We start from the raw sequence: 22,147 nt of genomic DNA on the forward strand, positions 1-22,147 counted from the left end.
GTGCATATTTTTGAACACAAAGTATGCATATAAATGCTTTCCCTGCCCAATTCTGCCCCTAGAACACTCCCCACAAGGGTGGGGATCTATACATGCAAAGTCACACACACACACCCAACCACCACTAGTTGATTTTCAGAAGGCAATTTATGGACATAAACTAAGGTTTATGCATGTAAATCCTTTTGGGAATTACTCCTGATATGCCTATCTATATGTTCATGAACTGGCAATAACATGTTTTTATTTACTCTACATGTTCCTTCTTTTTCCTATAAACTGAGGCTGTCGCTTCAGATCTATTGTCTCTATTATGCAATACAATTTCTTTGATTTTTCTGTTAAATGTTACTCCAGCAAGTTTCCATTTTCTGATCTGGTGCTGAATTACCTTCCAATACCCAACTGCAGATGTCAAGTCAGGATTAGTTCAAGAAAGCCAACAAACAGCACGCCAGACATAGCAAACGAGTATCCCTTCCTTAGTAGTTTCAACAGCATGCAACTTACCTTTTCATATGGCTAATAAATAAGTAATCATCTCTATCCAGCTTCTTTATGGTTTTCATTTAACTAAATTAAAATATTAGCCTAAAATATTATCCTAACATAGCACTATGCTCTTTTTGCTGTTTCTATGATACATCAAAGTAAAATAATAGAAAACTGCTGTCATCTATAAAACAAAAAAGTCTTGGTAAAGCAGCTTCCCATCTAATACTGGTGATCTCATATTTGCTGAAGACAGAGAATATAGTTTACATACATTGAAAAAATGATGGTATCACAGTCAGTGACAGTCATCCTCTTGCCTTGAACTTGCTACTTTAGCAAAAATGTCAGGATAATGTCTCCCTAGTCTGTCTATTACCTCGCCTGACCATGCACACTAAATTATGTTCAGGCAGATTAATTTATTTCTGCAGAGAATAAGAGAAGGCAGCCAGAAACTAACACTAATCTTCCAATTCTGCAGGAATAAAAAATGTGGCAGATTAAAACTTAATTAACAGTTCACGAAAAGCTGCTTAATGTTATGTGACATAAGTAGTTTAATTATCTGATGCTTTGCTTTCTGTTTAGAAGACTGTACGGGCTATAGTTCCAAATCTATTTGATGCCCCAACTAGCAATTTGAGCTCTGTTTGAAGATTCTGTACATTTCCTGTATTCATATTGTTCCAGAGATACAGATATATATTAAATTATGGTGACTTTGTGCCTTCTATTCTAAGCGACTAGACATTAATAGCTCCACTATGAGGGCATTTTCATCAAGTCTTACTCTTCAATGATCAACTCTAGACACTGTGGGATTTATAGTCACTTGCAAAATGATAGGAAAAATCAATTCTTTTGACAGAGAGCTAAACAGAACTAGAACGGAGCCATAAGAGCTCATGGATCCATCTAGTGACCTTAAAATGTTTCTGATAGGGTAGAAAAAGGAGAAGGAAGCAAGCAACCGTGCGATTAGTCAGTGTGATCTGTCTTGTAGAACTGCTCCTTTATCTCACGGAGTCCCTGGTATGGAGCCAAAAGGTTGAGCTTCAAATCTCAAGATCTCCACCTGGGAAAATAAACAGCAGCACTATTAAGTGCTATTCAACCTTCAGTGGTCTTTAGTGATAAACCATCATAGAAGTGGCTGAAAAGCGGAATATAAATCTAAATAAATAATTATCTGTAAAATTGCCTGTCTCTAGCTGCTCAGTGACTTCCAGCTCAGAGCAATTCAATTCAAGTGCTTTTAATGGATATGTATCATTTGTTCCAAATGATATTTCACAAGTTGCAAAATTCCCCTTGGTTAATTAACAAATTAATAAACAATACACAGTGTTCTATATATAATACAGTACAAAAGTTGAAACCATGTTTTATTTAACCTGGGGAAATAATGATTTATGATTAGTTATATCACCTACTGCAACTGTCACAAAATATGAGAAGCTTACGATTAACCTATTTACTACTTAATTTGTACTACACTTTAATCACGTTCAATTTGACAGAACATCTGACCTTAGACATGGAATGATCCTTCTTTTGAAAATACTGATTAGGCAATAATTAGTCCAAAGATATTTGCCATTTAGAATTGACATATTAAGTCTGAGGGGTCAAGGACAGATAATTGTTTTCTGAGTGATGGGGATTATGTAACTACAAAGCGAGAAAAAAGGACAAAGAAGTGAAAGGAGAAAGCCAGGGCTTAACTGAACCTAGACTCTCCTGAGACAACTGAGCTATTTTCTAATGCAGGCCAACTTAATTTCCTTGATGATTTGTTGTAAACTAAATTAGTGGACTGGGAGGCATCACAGCTCAAGGAGAAGGGGTGATCACTGGCTTGAGGTACTGGGATAGCACTGAAACGACTAATGCTGAATAATCATAGAAATATGATGGCAGAAAAGGACCATTATGACCTATCCAGTCTAACCAGCCATCTTACTAGGTACCTAAATTCTCTCTCCCAGCCTAAATCTGCCCGCCCATCCATTTTAGTTGCCCAAATTTAGAGACTCAGCAAGGGGGAATTTTTACTTAGACAGATCTTGGTACCTAACTCCTTAAATTAGGTACGTAGATCTTCTGACTATCAACTCCATAGAATACAGTAGCATTGGCAGCAACTGCTCTGATAACATGCACATTCTCAGTATGTTCCTTTACTGAAAGGGAACTAGAATTATAGTATTCCTGGAGTCCTGAAGTGTATTCCTTCTTACAACAGCTTTACAATCTATTATAATACTTTTGGTCTTTCTGGGAAATGTGTCAGGCTACAGTATAAGGCATGACCAGAAGATGCCAGTATCTATTATAAAAAAAAAGATGATTTTGTCTGTCTTGAACATACATGCACATGTAGAATTCATCTACATAGAGCAGATTCAGAGTCAGGCTGTGACTCTGGCTACGTTGGGCTATGGGGTCATGATACCAGAGTGGACTGCACTGAAGACAGGACTGCCAGTAACGCACAGCACAGACACTGAGTGATACCATGGCTGAAGAAGTTGGTCACATTGCTGGCAGCAATATTGTCTCCACCAGAGGTAGACAGATGTGCCAATACAAGGTAGTGGCATTGGGTGACTTGGTGCTACAAAAATCATGGGGCAGGGGGAGGGGGAAGGGTCGAATATTTGCAGCTGCAGTGGCAGTAGGCACTGCAGTTTTGGTCACATTCAGCTTCATGGTGGTGTGGCACCGCAGCCAGTGTTTCATGATGGTGGATACTCTGGAAGCTGCAGCTGCTGGACATTGGAGGGGCTGAAAAAGGGGGGAGGGGTATCAGCTGCAAGAGATATAAGGGATGGATTAGGGAATCTGCGGGCAGAAGAGGGTGAGAGAGAGAGAGTGAATGAAAGGGGATCACCACTGTTTTGTGGGTATATGTCTGTCTGTGTATGAGAGCGAGAGAAAAAGAGGGATTGGTGGCAGAAGTGGGTGTGTGTGTGCGAGAGAGATAACTGGTGTCAGAGTGGGGCTCTTGACAGGAGTGGGAAAGACAGGCATCCAGCCAGGATGCCAGACAAGGGGGTGCCAGTAATATTTAAAATCGGCCCCTAAGGGGTAGATTTTCAAAGGGATACGTAACCCCAGAAAACCTACCCCTGCGCGCGCCCCGGGACGAGCGTATGTCCCGGAGCTTCGAAAAAGGGGCAGGCCGGGGGCATGGCCGTGGGCGTGGCGGCGGTCCGGGGGTGAGCCAAGTGCTCCTGCCGGCAGCTGGCCAGCGCGCGCAAGTTATGCCTGCCAGAGGCAGGCGTAACTCGATGAAATAAGGTGGGGGGGATTTAGGTAGGGTTGGGGGGTGGGTTAGATAGGGGAAGGGAGGGAAAGGTGGGGGGGGACCAATAAAAAAGTCCCCTCCAAGGCCGCTCCGATTTCGGAACGGCCTTGGAGGGAACGGAGAAAGCCATCGGGCCTCCCCTAGGGCTTGGCGCGCGCAAGGTGTACAAGTTATAAAATCGGGTGTATATTTGTGTGCGCCAAGTGGCACGCACAAATGTACCCCACGCACATAGGGGTAGATTTTTAAAAAGTGCGCCTTCACGTACTTTTGTTGGCGCACCAGGCGCAAACAAAAGTATGCTGGATTTTAGTAGATACGCGCGTAGCCGCGCGTATCTGCTAAAATCCTGGATCGGCGCGTGCAAGGCTGCCGATTTTGTGCAGCCGGCGCGCGCCAAGCCGCGCAGCCTGCCTCCGTTCCCTCCAAGGCCGCTCTGAAATCGGAGCGGCCTTGGAGGGAACTCGCTTTCGCCCTCCCCTCACCTTCCCCTCCCTTCCTCTATCTAACCCACCCCCCTGGCCCTATCTAAACCCCCCCCCCCACCTTTGTCGGGGGATTTACGCCTCCCGGAGGGAGAAGTAAATCCCTGCGCGCCAGCGGGCAGCTAGAGCGCCGAGACGCAACCTGGGGGCGGTTCCGGAGGACGCGGGCCGAAACCACGCCCCCGGGCCCGCCCCCGAAACGCCGAGTCCCACCCCCAAAACACCGCGCCGATCGGCCCCGCCCCCGACACGCCCCCCTCGAAAAACCCCGGGACTTACGCGAGTCCCGGAGCTCTGCGCGCGCCGGCAGGCCTATGGAAAATAGGCGCACCGGCGCGCAAGGCCCTGCTCGCGTAAATCCACCCGGATTTACGCGATCAGGGCTTTTAAAATCCGCCCCATAACTTTTAAAATCGGCCCCATTACATTTTTGGGATGTTTTAATCTGAAATATCACTAGTGCTCCTAAGCATAAAAAGTAAACATGTACGCTGTTACTGTAACTTACAGAAGGTGAACTTTAGCTTATTCTGCCCTTTGCTGCTCTAGTTTCCTGCTCATCTTATTCTCTGGTCACCTTCCACTTGACTAATATCACTGAAATTTGGCATGAATGGTTACACATTGGCAAGACACTCTGCTACCAAATTTCAGCATCATCCATCCATGGAGAAGGCCCCTGCAACATGTGTATGGACAGTGCCTGTTAAAAGCTGTAACAATAAATGCAACTGGATTGGGCCCCACCATTCCTGGGGGCCCTGAGGGGGCCAAATGGAAGCGGTAGTATTTATTTATTTGTTTTTATATACCGACATTCAATACAAGATATCACATCGCTTTACAGAGAACAAGAGAGGTTGTTTAAATTGTAACAAGGTAGTGTATAACTGGGAGTAACTTGGGAGGGGGAAAAAAAGTGGTATTGCAAGAATAACTTAGGGATGGGCATGCTTGCTGAGATGAGCATTTCTGTGTGAAATAACTTAACAATTTGTATTAAAAAACAATTTCTGTATAATAAGATGATTTCTATATAAAAAACGATTTCTGTATCATAAGACATTTTTGTATAAGATTAGGTTGTATAAAATAATATTTCTGTATAGAATAACTTGACATTTTGTGTTAATTGCAGTTTCTGTAATAAATCTTGAAGTTGGTATTGGAGACTTCGTGTTTAACTAACAATTTCTGGCTTGTGGGTTAGAGGTATTTTCGTTCTGTACATGGCTCACTGGAAGATCTTTATTGGAGAAGGGTGGTGGAGTTGGCATATGGTTTTGTCCAAGGTGTTGAGAAGGCTTTTTGAAAGAGCCATGGTTTTAGTTTCTTTTTGGAGGTTTGTGATGATGGTTCGATTCTTAGGTCTATGGGGAGGTTGTTCCATGGGGGGGGGGGGGGGGGGGTTCCGGCCAGTGAGAATGTGTGTTCCCTGGTAGAATTGAGGTGAACTAGTTTTGGAGGGGGGATTGTGAGAAGTCCTGTGTTAGTGGATCGTAAGTTCCTCTGTGGGATCTGGCAATGTAATGCGGCAGACATCCAGTTCATTTTGCTACTGTATAATGTTTTGTGGATGAAGGATAAGGTTTTGTATTGTATTCTGTAAGGGATCGGCAGCCAGTGAAGGTCCTTAAGAATTGGAGTGATATGGTCTGGTTTTTTTGCAGCTAGTGAGTGCCCTTGCTGCTGCATTCTGTAGGAGTGGTAACGGTCTTAGGGTGGATGTTGGTAGACCTAGAAGGACTGCGTTGCAGTAATCCAGCTTTGAGAAAAGGAGAGCGTGTATGATCTAGCGCCTTATGCTCCCTGCATTACTTCTATATATGTCATTGTTTTGCTGCTACTTCCAACTCTTCAGGGCCGAAAGAAAAAAAAAAAAGCAGGGTGAGGAAGGCTTCCAAATCTGGTGTTGCATGGAATCCAAAATGTTTTTAAACAGATGCTGGATGGGCAAACACTCATACCCATGAAATGAGCACTCTGGATCTAGCGAAACACATCTAAAAGTGAGATAATCAGGCTGACTATTCCCAGTCTAACATGGCAAATGGAAAAAGAGGAACATTAATCACATCACCTTTTATCTACAAATACATACTCAGTCAACATGTATTTAAAGGACTAGAAATGGAGAATAAACAAACCACCTGCATCTCAACACATTTTGGGTATAAGAAAATGATCTACCTCAAGGATAATTACAGCAATCTTGAAAGCAGGTCAGTAATTTTATGATTTATCATCCTCTCTTTTGACAAATTAAAAACATCTTCTTCTGGATTAATGGAGCTAAAATTCAAAAAGTGTCATTGAAAATGATGTGTGAGCTGCATGATTTGCATACACACACACGGCACCACAGAAATTAAATTACTTTGGCAGCGCAGCAAACCTTTTTACCAAAGTGAATTTCAATATTTACACTGAAGCATTTGGGTGCCTGCTTATTCTAACAAAAAAATATAATCATTTTCCCTTGTGTTTCATCTAACCGAGCACCATATTTCAAGTCACCTCCTGATATTTTGAGTATGCAAAATACTGAGCTCAAACATTGATTCTGTTCAGATTATCTAGAAGAAGAAACCTGTAATCTGTCAAAAGAAGAAGATAAGGGCAAATCCGCATTGGTGGAGCTGCTCGTTATTTCTGGTGCTTTTGACACATTATGCCATTAGATACTCCTAAGTAGACTGTCTGTTTTAGGGATAAGGGCAAATGTTTTGACTTGGCTCCCTTCATTTTTGGTTAATAGATCATTTCAAGTGAAGTTGCAAGATTCTCTATCAAGTTGTTAAGTTTAGTCAGTATGGAGTTCCACAGGGCTCAGCTTCATAAGCCACCTTCTTTATTACATATTTATTTATTTAAAAGTGTTTCTTTCATGTGCCCTCCAAAGTCTGGGGCAGGTCACAACAAAACAATGCATAATAGAAAAATGAAATCAAATGATTCTCAACCTTGACAATACAAAGAAAACTTACTAGGCTCTGCTCAACGAGTTACATGAAGAAATCCTATGTTAATTAGGATGGGGTAGAAGTATCTAAATCTTGAAAAGCCTGCTTGAAAAGACTTTCATGTTGGATATTGCTCTGCTAGCTGATAGAAGAGAATTCCAGGCAGTGGGGCCAGCAATTGAAAACGCTCTTTCGAGTGTCACAGACACTCCTTCGAGTGTCACAGACAGATGGTCTGTGACACTCCTTCGAGTGTCACAGACCATCTGGCGTGTTTGATGGAGGGGCTTGCAAAAACATGTTGATTAGCTAATCTGAGGTTTCGTGAGGGGACATAGAGGTGTAGAGTGGGAGTGATGCAAGGACTAGTAATGTCATTAAGGAAGTTATGAATAATTGTTACCATTTTATACGTTATGCGCTACTGAATAGGCAACCAATGAAGGGAATGCGGAACATGAGCGATATGATTATGCAATTTGTTGCCAGAGGATGTGGTTAGTGCAGTTAGTATAGCTGTGTTTAAAAAAGGATTGGATAAGTTCTTGGAGGAGAAGTCCATTACCTGCTATTAATTAAGATGACTTAGAAAATCGTCACTGCTATTACTAGCAACGGTAACATGGAATAGACTTAGTTTTTGGGTGAACTTGCCAGGTTCTTATGGCCTGGATTGGCCACTGTTGGAAACAGGATGCTGGGCTTGATGGACCCTTGGTCTGACCCAGTATAGGCATGTTCTTATGTTCTTATATTCTTAATTTTTTATTTATAAAGAAACGGGCAGCAGAATTCTGAATTAGTTGAAGTGATCTGAGTGTGTTTTGAGGAAGGCCATATCTTGCACTTTTAGGCAGACACCTACAGCCATGAACATTTTAGAACTTGTAAATGATTCATTATAATACAACTCAGTACAGATTTTACTAAGCATTGGATAAATGTACGATACCCTTGTAAGAAATTGTAAAAGGTAAAAAAAAGTAGAAGGAAAAGTTTTTCTCAGAAACCATTCTTGTAAAAACCTTTTTGGCTGTCCATCCTGGATAAATTGTTTATTGTGCTGGACAAAAGATGCCAAGCTGGGAAGAGGAAAAGACTGTATCCTCCTCCTGGCTTGCTTTCAGGAGGTTATTAAAAAGTTCAGGTGACTGGGTGGAGGGGAGTTGATGGGGAGGGTCTGCCCATCCCAAAGCTTCACTTTCAACAAGCCACTGGGAGGGAGGGGAAAATGAGGTGAAAGTTGTTCATCATAAGGGAGAATGCTGAGGGTGGGGCTATTTGCCCCCTTTCCCCACCCCCCATCTCCAGCTTCACCTTTGACATTCAGTGGGATAAAGGAAAGGCATCCCGGCTGGAAGGGTGCCCCTGGCTTGAAACCCACCATAACTTAATGCTCATCAGTCATATCAATTTCTAATACTGTATCTAGTTTCCCTTTCTTTTCAGACAGTACAGTAGAAGCCTTTTATAACTTTGTGTTTTATATTTCCTTTATATTAGGAGTGAAGTCCTAGTCATTATTTTGAGGGATTACAAAAAAAATTGAAAAAGGAAGTGGGAAAAATAATAATGTTATCCAATTTTGTGTTATTGCTTTTTATACACAACAGCACTGTAATAAATATGGTCTTTCTTGCCATCCCTTTAGAGTGATAATGTGCAATTTCACTTATCCTAAGAAACTTGCAATGCCTTAGGCAAAGTAACAGGGGAAATAGAACAAATTAATGTACATCACCTTGTAGAAAACCATATGAAGAATCTAAAGCACATACACCTCTTGACTCGCAATTCGTGCCACAGTTTTTCGTGGCTCCCCAGAAAAATTATGCCAGTTTATTCAGAACTGTGATAATGACAATAAGTATGGCATAACTTCTTCCTGAAAATACCAGGAATCTTGTAGAAATATCTGATTTCTACAAGATTATTGGCCAACAGTGGACTCATGGAAAATCTTTGCTAATTTAGTACCAATTGTCTCTTATGTGCAAGTTACAAAGTTATATCTATCACTATATGACCGAGATAGGTGAATATCTATACCTATTTTCAGTGAGTAAGTGGATTGCTAGGCTATATTATTTAAAATCCACAGGCCTTGATATTTAATTCTTATCCAACTAACTATAAGATAGCTGAGTATCTTCAGCAATGCAACCACACCACTGAATACAGATGCCAGGTTAACTGAATAAGTTTATCCAGCTAACTTGCGCAGCCGTATAGTGGCTGAATATCAGCCCCTATATTTATGAAGGTTGTGCGTCTTTTGTACATTGTATTTGTGTGGGCAGCCAAGCAAGAATAAACAGTGCAATGCATTTACTCCTCTGAGCTAACAGACATCTGAGAATACACACTATGGAAGTCCGTATGTAGTACTTTTAGCCGAATTGAGTAAGGGCAGCTTTTTGATAGCCAATTTACCCATTTAAATACAGTACATCTTTGTAAAATTTCCTCACCCATTTTGGAACAGATTTAATTATTCTTATTTTTGCAGTAGGTACATTTTTTTTTTCTCTTTATGCGTGCAATTTAAAAACTGTACAGGCAGGTGAAAAGATCATGGGTACGTTTACCAATGAACCTTTACACCGGTTTTCAATGAGAAAGCACGTGTGCTTTCCAAACTTGATAAAATGCCCAAGGGAAAAGTAGCTGCAGAGATTTGTACCTGATATTTCTGTGGGTTCTTTATCCAGTCAAAACAATGCAGGTACTCTTGCAAATACAAAGCACTGTGTGTTATTGTCTCCTCCAATCCAATAACTCCTCCATGGAAATGTGGGTAAAAGTATATAACTTGAGTGACATGCATTCTTCTACCCACTTACAGGGTGGACAGTTTTCAGACAATGTATTTATATGGGTAAATGGCTTTTGAAAACTGACTCCTGTGGGCAATGCGTCCTCATCAAGATGACTTGACTTTCTTTTACAGTATACATTGTCCTTGGCCCCTACTGGTGTTGCATCCCAGAATACTGTAAGTCTATTCTAAGCCATTGTGAACCTGACTCACCCCATCCTAGCCATAATGTGACTTTTAAATAAAAGATTTACACAGAGAAGAGTAAAAAATAGCCAACTGAATCATATTCTGATATATACAGGCTAGAAAGATGTATACTGAGCTTTTGTTTGTGTCACTGTTTCCATAGTACAAGCTATAAAAGTCAACAAGGGTTTTCAATCCTGTCCTCAAGTTCCCCTTAGCCAGTCAGGATTTCAGGATATGCATAATGAATATGCATGAATACTGCCTCTATTGTATGCAAATCTACCTCATGCATATTCACTGTAGAAGTCCTAAAAACTCGACTGAGAAGGGAGTATTTGAAGAGAGGACTGAAAACCGCTGTTGTAGGTGATACCTTTCTATTAAGCTCTCTTAATATGCTTTTTTGCTAGTTTTCAAAAGCTATGTTCTGCTCGGTAGATCAGTGAAAAATGTAATTCCCCTGTGGGAATGTGCAGAGTCCTGCAATATGTATTAAAACAGTTTGCATCATGGTATTATGCAGGTTCTGGGTGGAAATGGGGGGAGGCACTGGCCAGATCGGCTTCAGGCAGGTCCCGGATGGGCCAGATTCAATTTTTGGTTTGGGAGTGGGGATCACAGGGGCCACAAGATGCCCAGCCAGGCACTTCCCCCCCCCCCCAAAAAAAAAATAAAATGCCACAAATATGAAAATGGCCTCATTCATTGCATTTTTGGTATTTGTTTGAAATGAATGCACATACCTATTAAGACATTCACACTTTTATTCTCTTTCCCTTTCTGAATAATTCCTAACATTGTTTGCTTTTTTTGACTGCTGCTACATACCGAGCTGAGAATGTCAGTGTTATTGTCTAGAAATAAAGGGAAGTTAAAAAATAAAAAAGGTGATACCTTTTAATTGGACCAACAATATATTTCTTGACTAGCTTTCAGGACCCAACCTTCCCTTCCTCAGGCCAGAGCAAAAGATGACCTTGCCTAAACACACACAAGTTAATAATAGATTACTCTACAATTGTGCTGTAAATGAGACGGGGTGGAAGGGGGGTCAAAGTTTGGTGTGTTAGTGAAGTAATAATGCGACAGAGAGGTGCCGAATGATATCCGGTAGCGACTTCATATGCTCAGGTCTTTGTTTACTCACTTCCAGAGATAACAGGCACAAAATTATCTTTTTATCACTCTGCTATGGCATCGACTTCCCCCATCACCACCACCACCACCATCATCTTCTCCTCTGACCTGCTCATTTTGTTTTGACCTGAGGAAGGGAGAGGAAGCTCTCAAAAGCTATTCAAGAAATGTGTTGTTAGTCCAAATACAAAGGTATTACCTTGTATATTTTTGCTTCTTGACCTTCATTTCCGCACGTCCAAGTGAACTAATACGGCAATCACGCTATGTAATCCAACATGTTGTCCACAATGTCTTGGCCTTATCTGGAGTAGTAACTTCTCCTTATATGAAACCCAGCATTCTGAGTACACGGCCAGGATTATGTTTCTATGTGTGCATCACTTTATACTTGTTCACATTACATTTCCATCTGTCATTTAGATGCAGGCCCTTCTGCAGTTCCTCACAGTCTGCTCATGTTGAACTACTGTGAATGGTTTTGCCACTGCTGCTGCAGACGTAACCTTTTCACCCCCTTTTCCAGATCATTAATGAAGCAGTTAAACAATGGGCCCAGAACAGATCTCTGAGGCACTCAGCTACTGGAGAAACTGATCATTTAAGTCCTAATCTTTGTTTCCCGCCATATTACCAACATTGCCTCTTATCTCATAACTTTTTAATTTCTTCAGAAGTCTCTCAGGAAGGACTTTATCACAAGCCTTCTGAAAATCTAGCTGTACTAAGGGACGTATTTTAAAAGGGTTATGTGCGTGCATTACACGTGTAACCGCGAGTACCCGCTCCTGCGCGTGCCAAGCCTATTTTGCATAGGCCCGGCAACGAGCACAAGTCCCGGGAAGCGCGTATGTCCCGGGGCTTGAAAAAAGGGGCTGGGAGTGGGCAGGGAAGTCCAGGGGCGGGGTGGGGGCAGGACCGAGGCCTCCAGCACAGAGGCCGTGCTGGGGGATTGTCTACTGGCACTCGGCCGGCAGGCGCAACTTTAAGAACAAAGGTTGGGGGGGGGGGGGTTAGGTAGGGGAAGGGAGGGGACGGTGGGGGGGGGGAGAGGGAACAGGGAAAGCCCTCGTGGCTCTCCTAGGGCTTGGCGCGCGCAAGATGCACAATGCGTGCATGTTATAAAACCGGGTGTAGATTTGTGAGCGCCAGATTGCGCGCACAAATCTACGCCCGCGCATAACTCTTAAAATCCGGCCCTAAATGATCAACTGACTTAATCACATGCCTATTTCCACCTTCAAAGAATTGTAACAGATTAGTAAGGCTTTACTTCCCTTACAGAAAAGGATGGATTGGGAGTCTTGAAACAGACAGGGCTTGGCAGGAGAGCGTGAAGGACAGAGACGGCAGGAGAACCTACTTTTAACTACAATAACATAACATGGGCTGGAGAGACAAGTTGCATCAGGCAGAGAACCCTGCCTAGAAGCACAGGGCTCCTAAAACCCAGCCGGACCCCACGGGTGGGACTGAATGTGCGGGACTGAGTTGTGTGCTGTGGGGAAAAAACCTGCAAATAAACCCAGTGGAGTCTGCTTCCATGTGTTCAAAGAGGTAACTCACATTTGGAGTAAGGCCTGCACTATATCAAGGGATCACAGTCACGCTTCCTTTATCTGACCCTTGTTTTCCTTGTATCGCCTTGCTGGATGATACCGAGCCACCACTAATCTTCTGGCATCCTCTCAGCTGCTTTCTGGGGTGATGTAGTCTGCTGGTTCCAGCTTGGTTCCCCCATGGCCTGCTGTTTCATTAAATCATACTTCGTTTACTTTTCCCTTATCACCTCTCCTTTTGCCTCTGCTCTTAAAGGAGAGAGAGGCTGATGCTTTGCTATTCTGCAACCTCCCAACCATGTTCCTACCAGTATTGTCCTCTGTATCTGGAATATATTTCTTTCAAGTATCCATTCTCCTGTAAGTGGCTGTAGTTCTTATGATTCTTCTTAGCTTGTCTAACTATCGGGCCGATACAGAAAACCCGCAGGAGAGCCGGCGAACGCCAGCTCTCCCGAAGCGCACCCAGGCGAGTGGCCTGGGCGCACGATTCAATAAAACAAAATATACTAATGAGGGCCCGTGGTAAAAGGAGGTGCTAGGAACACTAGCGTGTCCCTAGCACCTCCTTTTTGACAGAAGTGGCGGCTGTCAGCGGGTTTGACAGCCGACGCTCAATTTTACCGGCATTGGTTCTCAAACATGCTGACAGCCACGGGTTCGGAAAACAGACGCTGGCAAAATTGAGCGTCCATTTTCCAACCCGCTGGCAGATTTTAAATTTTTTTCTTTTTTTTTTTACTTTTGGGGCCTCTGACTTAATATCACTATGATATTAAGTCAGAGGGTGTACAGAAAAGCAGTTTTTTCTTCTTTTCTGTACACTTTCCCAGTGCCGGCTGAAATTAACGCCAGCCTTTGGCAGGCTTTAATTTCTGAAAGTAAAATGTGCGGCTTGGCTGCACATTTTACTTTCTGTATCGCGCGGGAATAACTAATAGGTCCATCAACATGCATTTGCATGTTACGGGCGCTATTAGTTTCAGGGGGGTTGGCTGCGCATTTTCCACGTGCTATTACCCCTTACTGTATAAGGGGTAAAAATAGCGCGTCGAAAACGTATGACCAACCGGGGGCTAACAGTGCGCTCGGCCTGAGCGCACTTTACTGCATCGGCCCATTTGTTTTATGTTACTAAAAGAAGTACCTATTTCATGTTTTTATTCTGTTTATATTGTTTTGCAATAATTGTAAATTCTGCTCTTTGTCTCCTTCAGCTTCTCACCCTTTTCTAAACACATCATCTCCGCCTTCCATCCTTTAGACTTAGGAAAGGTAAACATACAACTGTCGGTTGGGGGTAAAGTCCTTTTTGCCCAGATTTTACTCCAGATTTTCAAAGCAAAATTCTGCACATAAGTTTGCTTTGAAAATTCATGCATAAGCGCCATGGTACATGTACAAAGTTACACCTACACTTCAGAGGGTGTATAACTTTTGTGGGTGAAATTGCAAGCATAAGTTTTTTTTTAACCTGAACAGTATGCAGAAACCTTAGACTCCAAATCCGTCCCCGGAAGGCCTCTCTCCAGTTTGCATGAAAGGACAGACAAAACAGATTTATGAGCATAATTTTATGTGCCTTGAGCCCAGGTCAATTTGAGAACAGCAATTTACATACAGAAAATCAAGTTTTATGCACAACACTAAGAGGACTAGTTCAAAAAAGATATGCTAGGATGCTCCCAGGTCCATCATTTAAGGGCCCCAAGTGGCCTGAGGAATCCCGCCCCCTCCCCCCTTAGGGTTCTCGAGAGACCCCCTCCCCATCATGAAAAAGGAAGTTTTAGCACCTTCACCACCTAGTAATATCAATAGACATGTGCGTACTTAAACAAGCAACTTTACAAGCTAGTTTGACAAACCAGCAAGAAGTAGTTTGAGAAACTGTTTTAAAAAGGGAAAGAAATATCCGATGCAAACCCTTCAGATCGGTAAATCTGAATCAAAGGTGGGTGAATTGCCCCCTGCCAAGAGTTGTTAAAATTAAATCTGAAAATTGCAGTGAATCTGAGACAGGCAATGTTTCAGCCTGGCTCAGGTTCTCAGCAATTTTCAGACTGAGTGTGCCACAAAAATCAGAGTTTCCTGGGAAATTAGCAAGGCTTCATTCTTTCGTGCTTAGATTCTTACTTGAGAGACGTATGGAAGTTCAACCTTAAGTCTTCCAAATATTACCAAAGATGAACCTAAGCACGAAAGAATGAAGCCTTGCTAATTTCACAGGGAACTGATTTTAGCTAAATATCGGTGGTGCACTCACTCTTTAGTATGCACCCAATGCCTTCCTGTAGCCTGTCTAGATATTGTTTCAGAAGTTAAAAAAACCATGCATTGTTTGGCAAAGCAGCACTCTGAAAAGCAAACAATTAAACAGAGGTCAATAAGAACTCTTAAGCAATTGCACTTCCATAAATAAGGCATCATTTCTGTAATGGAAGCCTGTTTTGGAATTTTAAGTGGGAGAAACCATGAGGGCAGCGCACAAGATGAGAATTTCAATTAGATGCGGGCAAGCCTTAAAAAGCTCGGCGCTAGGTCCACAATACCCAGATGACTTAGGCTTACATCTAAACTTAACAAAAGATAATAGCATAAAATTTCAAAAAGGAATACGAATACAAAAATAAGAGCAAGGACGATTATGAACGACAGAGGCTCAGTAGATTGAAGGGAAATTGTCCAGCCATGAGAGCGCAATAATATAATATTTATTCATGCTTCATCAGCATGTGATACTTAGAAGATAAACTGCGCAGGCCCCATTTAGATTTCTTATCCAATGAATTAGGAAAATTTAACCATTATGAGATGCATTTAAAACTGGTCTGAAATCAGTTTCAAATGTCCTGCAACACAGTTCACTACTGTAAACTGAATGAGGTTTTCCACAAAAGTTACTTCTTTATATCAAGCATATGTTCTATTTATCAAGAGCTGAATATTTTTGAAACAGCACTGCACTGTAACCATTAAGCTAGCATTTTATTTAAAGTCTTAGGACTCGATCTACCCAAAACAAATGTGGCCTCTAGAAACCCAATAAAGAGAAAAATGTATCAGTTGTCAACTTCAGTGCAAGCAGATACCTGTAAAAAGCCTGAAATAAAATTATCCACACAGATACTTTTGGGGAAAATCTGAAATGTCAAAGTGAACACATTTCCTTAATTATCTCACAGGACAAATATGCATGAGATAGATTTGCATACAATGGAGATAGTGCATGCAAATCTATCTCATGCATATTCAAATTGTTCATCTCTTAACTGGCCCAGTCCACATGAGAAATATTATTTTTCAAGGTTTGCACCTATCTACATATCACACTGTAAAACTCACTGAAGACAGCCTGTGAATGTGGGAAGTGGGCCAAGAGATTGGTACATCTATTAGCTTTTAATATCTGAAAAGACCAAACAGTCTTTAAAATTTATGAGCTTCAATTAAAACACAAAAATAAATCAAGACAATAAACCAGTCTACTCTACCATTAAATGTAACAATCACCAAATCTTTAGCAGTTGTTCAAGAGAAGAATCCATATAACTTATATGGATTCCTAACGCAAGTTATGAATGCTCATTTATTATAATAACAAAAATTAAAAACTAGTTTTGTTTATGGTACTTTAATATATTGTTGGTTTCATCCCTCTATGGTATGGCGATTCTTCACTTAAGGACGCCATTGGGTGTATAAGCCTAAAATATAGCTCAGAGATTAAAAGGGCAGAACGCCAAGTAAGAAGGAGTTCAGGGTTGGAATTCCATGTAATGCTTGTGGTTAATAAACCCAATCCAGGAATTATTCTCATCACTCTAGTTCATTAACCTGGGTTCAGCTCTGCTAACCACTGATATCTATCTTCCAATGCAGCCAATCATTTCTTTTTCCATTGATGAAAGGCAGTATGTGAGGGAGCTCAACGGCATTTGATATGATACATGCCTTGATCAGAATGTTCCACAGTCAAGTATGTGCGCCTGTGGAAAATAAAGAGATGAAGGAAGAGTCTCATTTTATAGGGTCATTAGCTCTCTATGCGAGATATATGACTGGCAAAGACTTGGCTGGCTACAGAACACAAATCTAAGATACCCATAGTACTTCTAAAATATAAAAATGTTAAGGGAACCTGAAATCCTAAGGATCAAATGAGCACTTTTTTAAGCCTGGTTTTACTCAGTTCGTATCTAAACTCAAATCACCTAAACCAGCTTTTATTTGCTCACTCCACCCCTGCTGAAAACATTCAAGAGCAGTCTTGAATTTTTAATAGGAGTCACCACAGATTTTTGGTGAGATAGATGTCATATTTATTTGCCTAGCTTGCCAAATGGTGAGCGAAGCAGCTATTTCACCTAATCTATAACTAAGGCAGCACTCCCATAGCAATGGTACCAAGCATCTGGATCAATTAATCAGGTCAAAAATGCTAATCAGAAGAGCTGGGTCACAAATAGCTTGTGTTTTGGCAAGGTGCATCAAATGTACTAAGATTTGATCCAAATTACACCGAGGCAGCACAATGAGCGTGGGTTGGAACATCAAGCCATGCTGCATCCCTCTATCCTCTGCCTCCACCATTCAGAAGTAGCTTTAATAGACTCTGAACCAGATTGCCCACCCTTAGGGGCAGATTTTAAATGCCCTGCACGTGTAAATCTGGCTGGATTTACGCGCGCAGGGCCCTCGCGTGCTGGCGCGCCTATTTTGCATAAGTCCCGGGGCTTTGTAAAAGGGGCATGTCGCGCGTGACGTGGCGTTTCGGGGGCGGCGACGCGGACGTGGTTTCGGCCCGGGGTGTTCCGGGGGCGTGGCCGCGGCCTCCGGACCAGCCCCCGGGACCGGAACACGGAGCAGGGGCTGCCGGCCGGCGCGCGCAAAGTTAGGGGGGGTTTAGATAGGGCCAGGGGGGGGGTTAGGTAGGGGAAGGGAAGGGAAGGTGCGGGGGTGGAAGGAAAGTTCCCTCCGAGGCCGCTCCGAAATTGGAGCGGCCTCGGAGGGAACAGGCAGCGCGCGCTGGGCTCGGCGCGTGCAGATTGCACAAATGTGCACCCCCTTGCGCGCGCCAACCCCGGATTTTATAAGATACGCGCGTATCTTATAAAATCCAACGTACCTTTGTTCGCGCCTGGTGCGCGAACAAAAGTACGCGCTCGCGTATGTTTTTAAGATCTACCCCATTATGTTTAGTCACTCAGAAATACCACTTTATCATGTTTCTAGGTGACTGCCACAAAAGCCCAAACCTTCCAGATTGCTATGGGTAATCTGGAGGTGTCCACAAGGAAATTCTATTGCTTTATATGGAGTTTCCCCACAAATATTCCAAAATAAGCAATTTTGTAGCAGACTACACTCTACAAGTACTTCTAATGGAAACTACGCACACTAACATATTTCTGAATCACTAGCACGGGCATCACCATGGTCTACAATTCTCTCACATAATTCCACGGTTTATCATAAAAATTAGATTTGGAATAGCTATAGTTGCCATATCTCATTAGAAAATAGAGTAATGGAGAATAGACAGCAAATTGATTCTTCTGGCATAATGAAAGCTGACAACATGGAAAAGAAATCCAGACAGATCTCACTATATTATGAAGTAATGGATCAATACTTGCAAAAGGCATGTCCCATTTTACCAATTATGTCAGCAAAGCAGTTAGAAGATGACGTTTTTGAAGGAAGCATGAAAAATAGTGCAGCAATAAGTGATTGTAGAAATCATTTCTCTGTGTGTGCCTCAAGTAGATTGTAAACTACATAAATTAGATACCACCTCTGCGCATGTCTGGTAGCACTACAGAAAATGTCAAGTAGCAGCAGGAGTAGAAAGCAGAAAAATGGTAACTTATTTTGCTTTTTTTCTTTTTCTAAAGATGATGCTCAGAGAATTGTCCACTGCCTATTATTCATTGCGATTGGGTTAAGATTACTACTCATAAAAATATTCAGGCAACCTCCATAGCCCCCTCATTGTCTACTCTAGTGTACAATCAAGTATTATCAACTATTGTCATTGGAAACAGTGCTGTAAAAGGTTTGTTCCTGTGAGAATCCCTGCCCCTGAGCTTAAACACCCAGCTTTCAGAATATCTAGAGGACCATAAGATCCTATACCCCTCGCAATATGGCTTCCGGAAATCACGCAACACGGAGACCCTCCTCATTTCGCTTACAGACCATATTATAATGGGATTAGACAAAGAACATTCCTTCTTATTAGTTCTGTTAGACATTTCGGCGGCATTTGACACAGTCAACCACACCATCCTCCTGGATCGCCTTGAGGATATCGGCAGCTCCGGATCAGCCCACAACTGGTTCAGGTCCTTTCTCAGCAATAGGACTTTTAAAGTCAAAATCAATAACAAGGAGTCACCTCTAACAAAATCTTCCCTTGGCGTACCACAAGGATCCTCCTTATCTCCAACCCTCTTTAATATATACCTCCTCCCCCTCTGCCAACTACTGACAGACCTCAACCTAATTCACTATCTGTACGCAGATGATGTACAGATTCTAATCCCAATATCAGAATCCATCTCAAAAGCTCTCACCTACTGGAATAACTGTCTTCTATCCATTACTAATCTACTCAACAGCTTAAACTTGGTCCTCAATGCCTCAAAGACGGAACTTCTCTTCATCTCTTCAAATGAAAACAATCTTCCTCCACCTTCACCGCACAATGCTCACATCACCTGTACGCACGTTAGAGACCTTGGGGTAATAATAGACAATCGTCTAAACCTTAAAAAAATGGTCAACACAACTACCAAAGACAGTTTCTTCAGACTACAGGTTTTGAAACGACTGAGACCACTCTTATTTTTCCAAGACTTCAGGACAGTCCTCCAGGCTCTTCTGTTCGCCAAAATAGATTACTGCAGTGCCCTCTTTCTAGGCCTCCCTAAATCTACCACCAAACCACTGCAGATGTTACAAAATGCGGCAGCGAGACTGCTGACCAACACCAGCCGCGGTGAACACATCTCCCCCGTCCTCAGAAACCTACATTGGTTACCAGTAAATTTCAGAATCCTGTACAAATCTATTACCCTAATACACAAAACCATCCATCAGCAACTCCAACTCGACCTGGATATCCCTTTCAAACTCCACTCCTCTAACAGACCAACGAGAGATATCCACAAAGGCACTCTGAAATTTCCCCCTACTAAAGCCACTCGCCTCTCTACGACCAAAGACAGAGCTTTTTCAATTGCAGGCCCAGCTATCTGGAACAATATCCCAGCAAATCTCAGATTGGAACCCTGCCTCTTAACCTTCAGAAAAAGACTAAAGACGTGGCTCTTTCACCAAGCCTTCCCAGATCCACCGGATAATCACTAGTTTGAGCCTCACTTCTTACAAGGACCTTGACACACTTCCTCCTGAACAATGGACACTGGCATTTCCTGGTTAAAGCATATGCTCTAACCCGTTAAATTATTCGTATCATGTTATATTTATTCTACCTGCCTCTATCTTCCTTCCAGCTTGTCTTTAAGCCTCCAAGTTTTCCATACCTTGTTGATTGTAACTTTGACTTATTCCTTTTCCTTTGTTATCTATTATTTACCAGAATTGTTACCTCAGTTTTACCCTTTGTTAAAATGTAAACCGATCCGATATGGTTATCTACTATGAAGGTCGGTATAGAAAACTGCTAAATAAATAAATAAATATATAACATTAAGCATAAAACTAAGATCTAGATTCATCATTTTGTGAAAATAGCACATTGCAATTTTGGGCTGTTGTTGCTGGAGGGAAGGGGAGAAAGAGAGAGAGAGAGAGACTCTTTATAAGGGTCTCATAGAAACAAACTATTTATACCATTGTAAGAGGGGCAACTTGTAATTCAGGGTGAGGTTTTGGTGTTGGCCTAGGTTTTGGGGAGCAGTGATCAAGCTAAGTCAAGAGTACAATGTACAACTCTCATCTTTGTCTACCTGTCATCACTCCAAATCACATAAAATCTTCACTGATGTCTACTGTGCTATTTGTGCCTCTGACTGTGCATGTAAAAGTGTCCCCCAAAACCTAGGCTGCCACCAAAACCTCACCCTGAGTTCAGAACGGCCCCATTTAATATGTTTGCCTCCCCAAAGACTTTCTCTCTCTCTCCTCCCCTCCTTTCTCCCTATCCAAAATGGCAGTATAACACCAGGAAAAAAGGTGTAATTATTTCCGGCATTAAATCGTGCAATAACCTGTATTATGCTATTGCACACAATATTAAATACCCCTCATTTTCATAAACTCCACCCAAACTCCTCCCTTTTGACTCAATTTTTAAAATTTGCATATGCATCTCACGATGCGTTATTTAAGAACATAAGAAATTGCCATGCTGGGTCAGACCAGGGGTCCATCAAGCCCAGCATCCTGTTTCCAACAGAGGCCAAACCAGGCCACAAGAACCTGGCAATTACCCAAACACTAAGAAGATCCCAAGCTACTGATGCAATTAATAGCAGTGGCAATTCCCTAAGTAAACTTGATTAATAGCCGTTAATGGACTTCTTCTCCAAGAACGTTTGCATGTGTTGTGATGGGCCCTAACACTCGCGATAACGCCATAATACAATTTGATGAATGACCCTGTGAATGACTTGTTCAAAGGCCCAGGGCTGGATTTAAGATTATGATGCACAGGGATGGGAGATTTTTCCTATATAAATCAGACAGCAGCAGGAGGAGTCCGTTTTTGAGTGCCTTCAAAATTTTGCACTCAAGGAACATGCCTAGAAACATAAAACTTGCCATACTTGGTCAGACCAAAGGTCCATCGAGTCCAGTATCCTGTTTCCAACAGTAGTCAATCCAGGTCACAAGAACATGCCAGGATCCTAAGGGATAGATAGATTCCATACTGCTTATCACAAGAATAAGCAAGGGATTTCTGCAAATCTACCTTAATAATGGTTAATGGACTTTACCTCCAGGAACTTGTCCAAACCATTTTTAAATGCAGCTACATTAATAGCTTTCATCATATCCTCTGGCAATGAATTCCAGAGCTTAATTATGCATTGAGTAAAAAAATATTTTCACTTATTAGTTTTAAATATATTACCTAATAACTTCATTGTGTGCTCCTGGTCTTTGTACTTTTTGAAAGATTAAACAACCGATTAATGTTTAGTTGTTCCATTCCACTCATT

Source organism: Rhinatrema bivittatum, chromosome 14 (genome assembly GCF_901001135.1).
Source record: "Rhinatrema bivittatum chromosome 14, aRhiBiv1.1, whole genome shotgun sequence".
Classification (NCBI taxonomy): Eukaryota; Metazoa; Chordata; class Amphibia; order Gymnophiona; family Rhinatrematidae; genus Rhinatrema; species Rhinatrema bivittatum.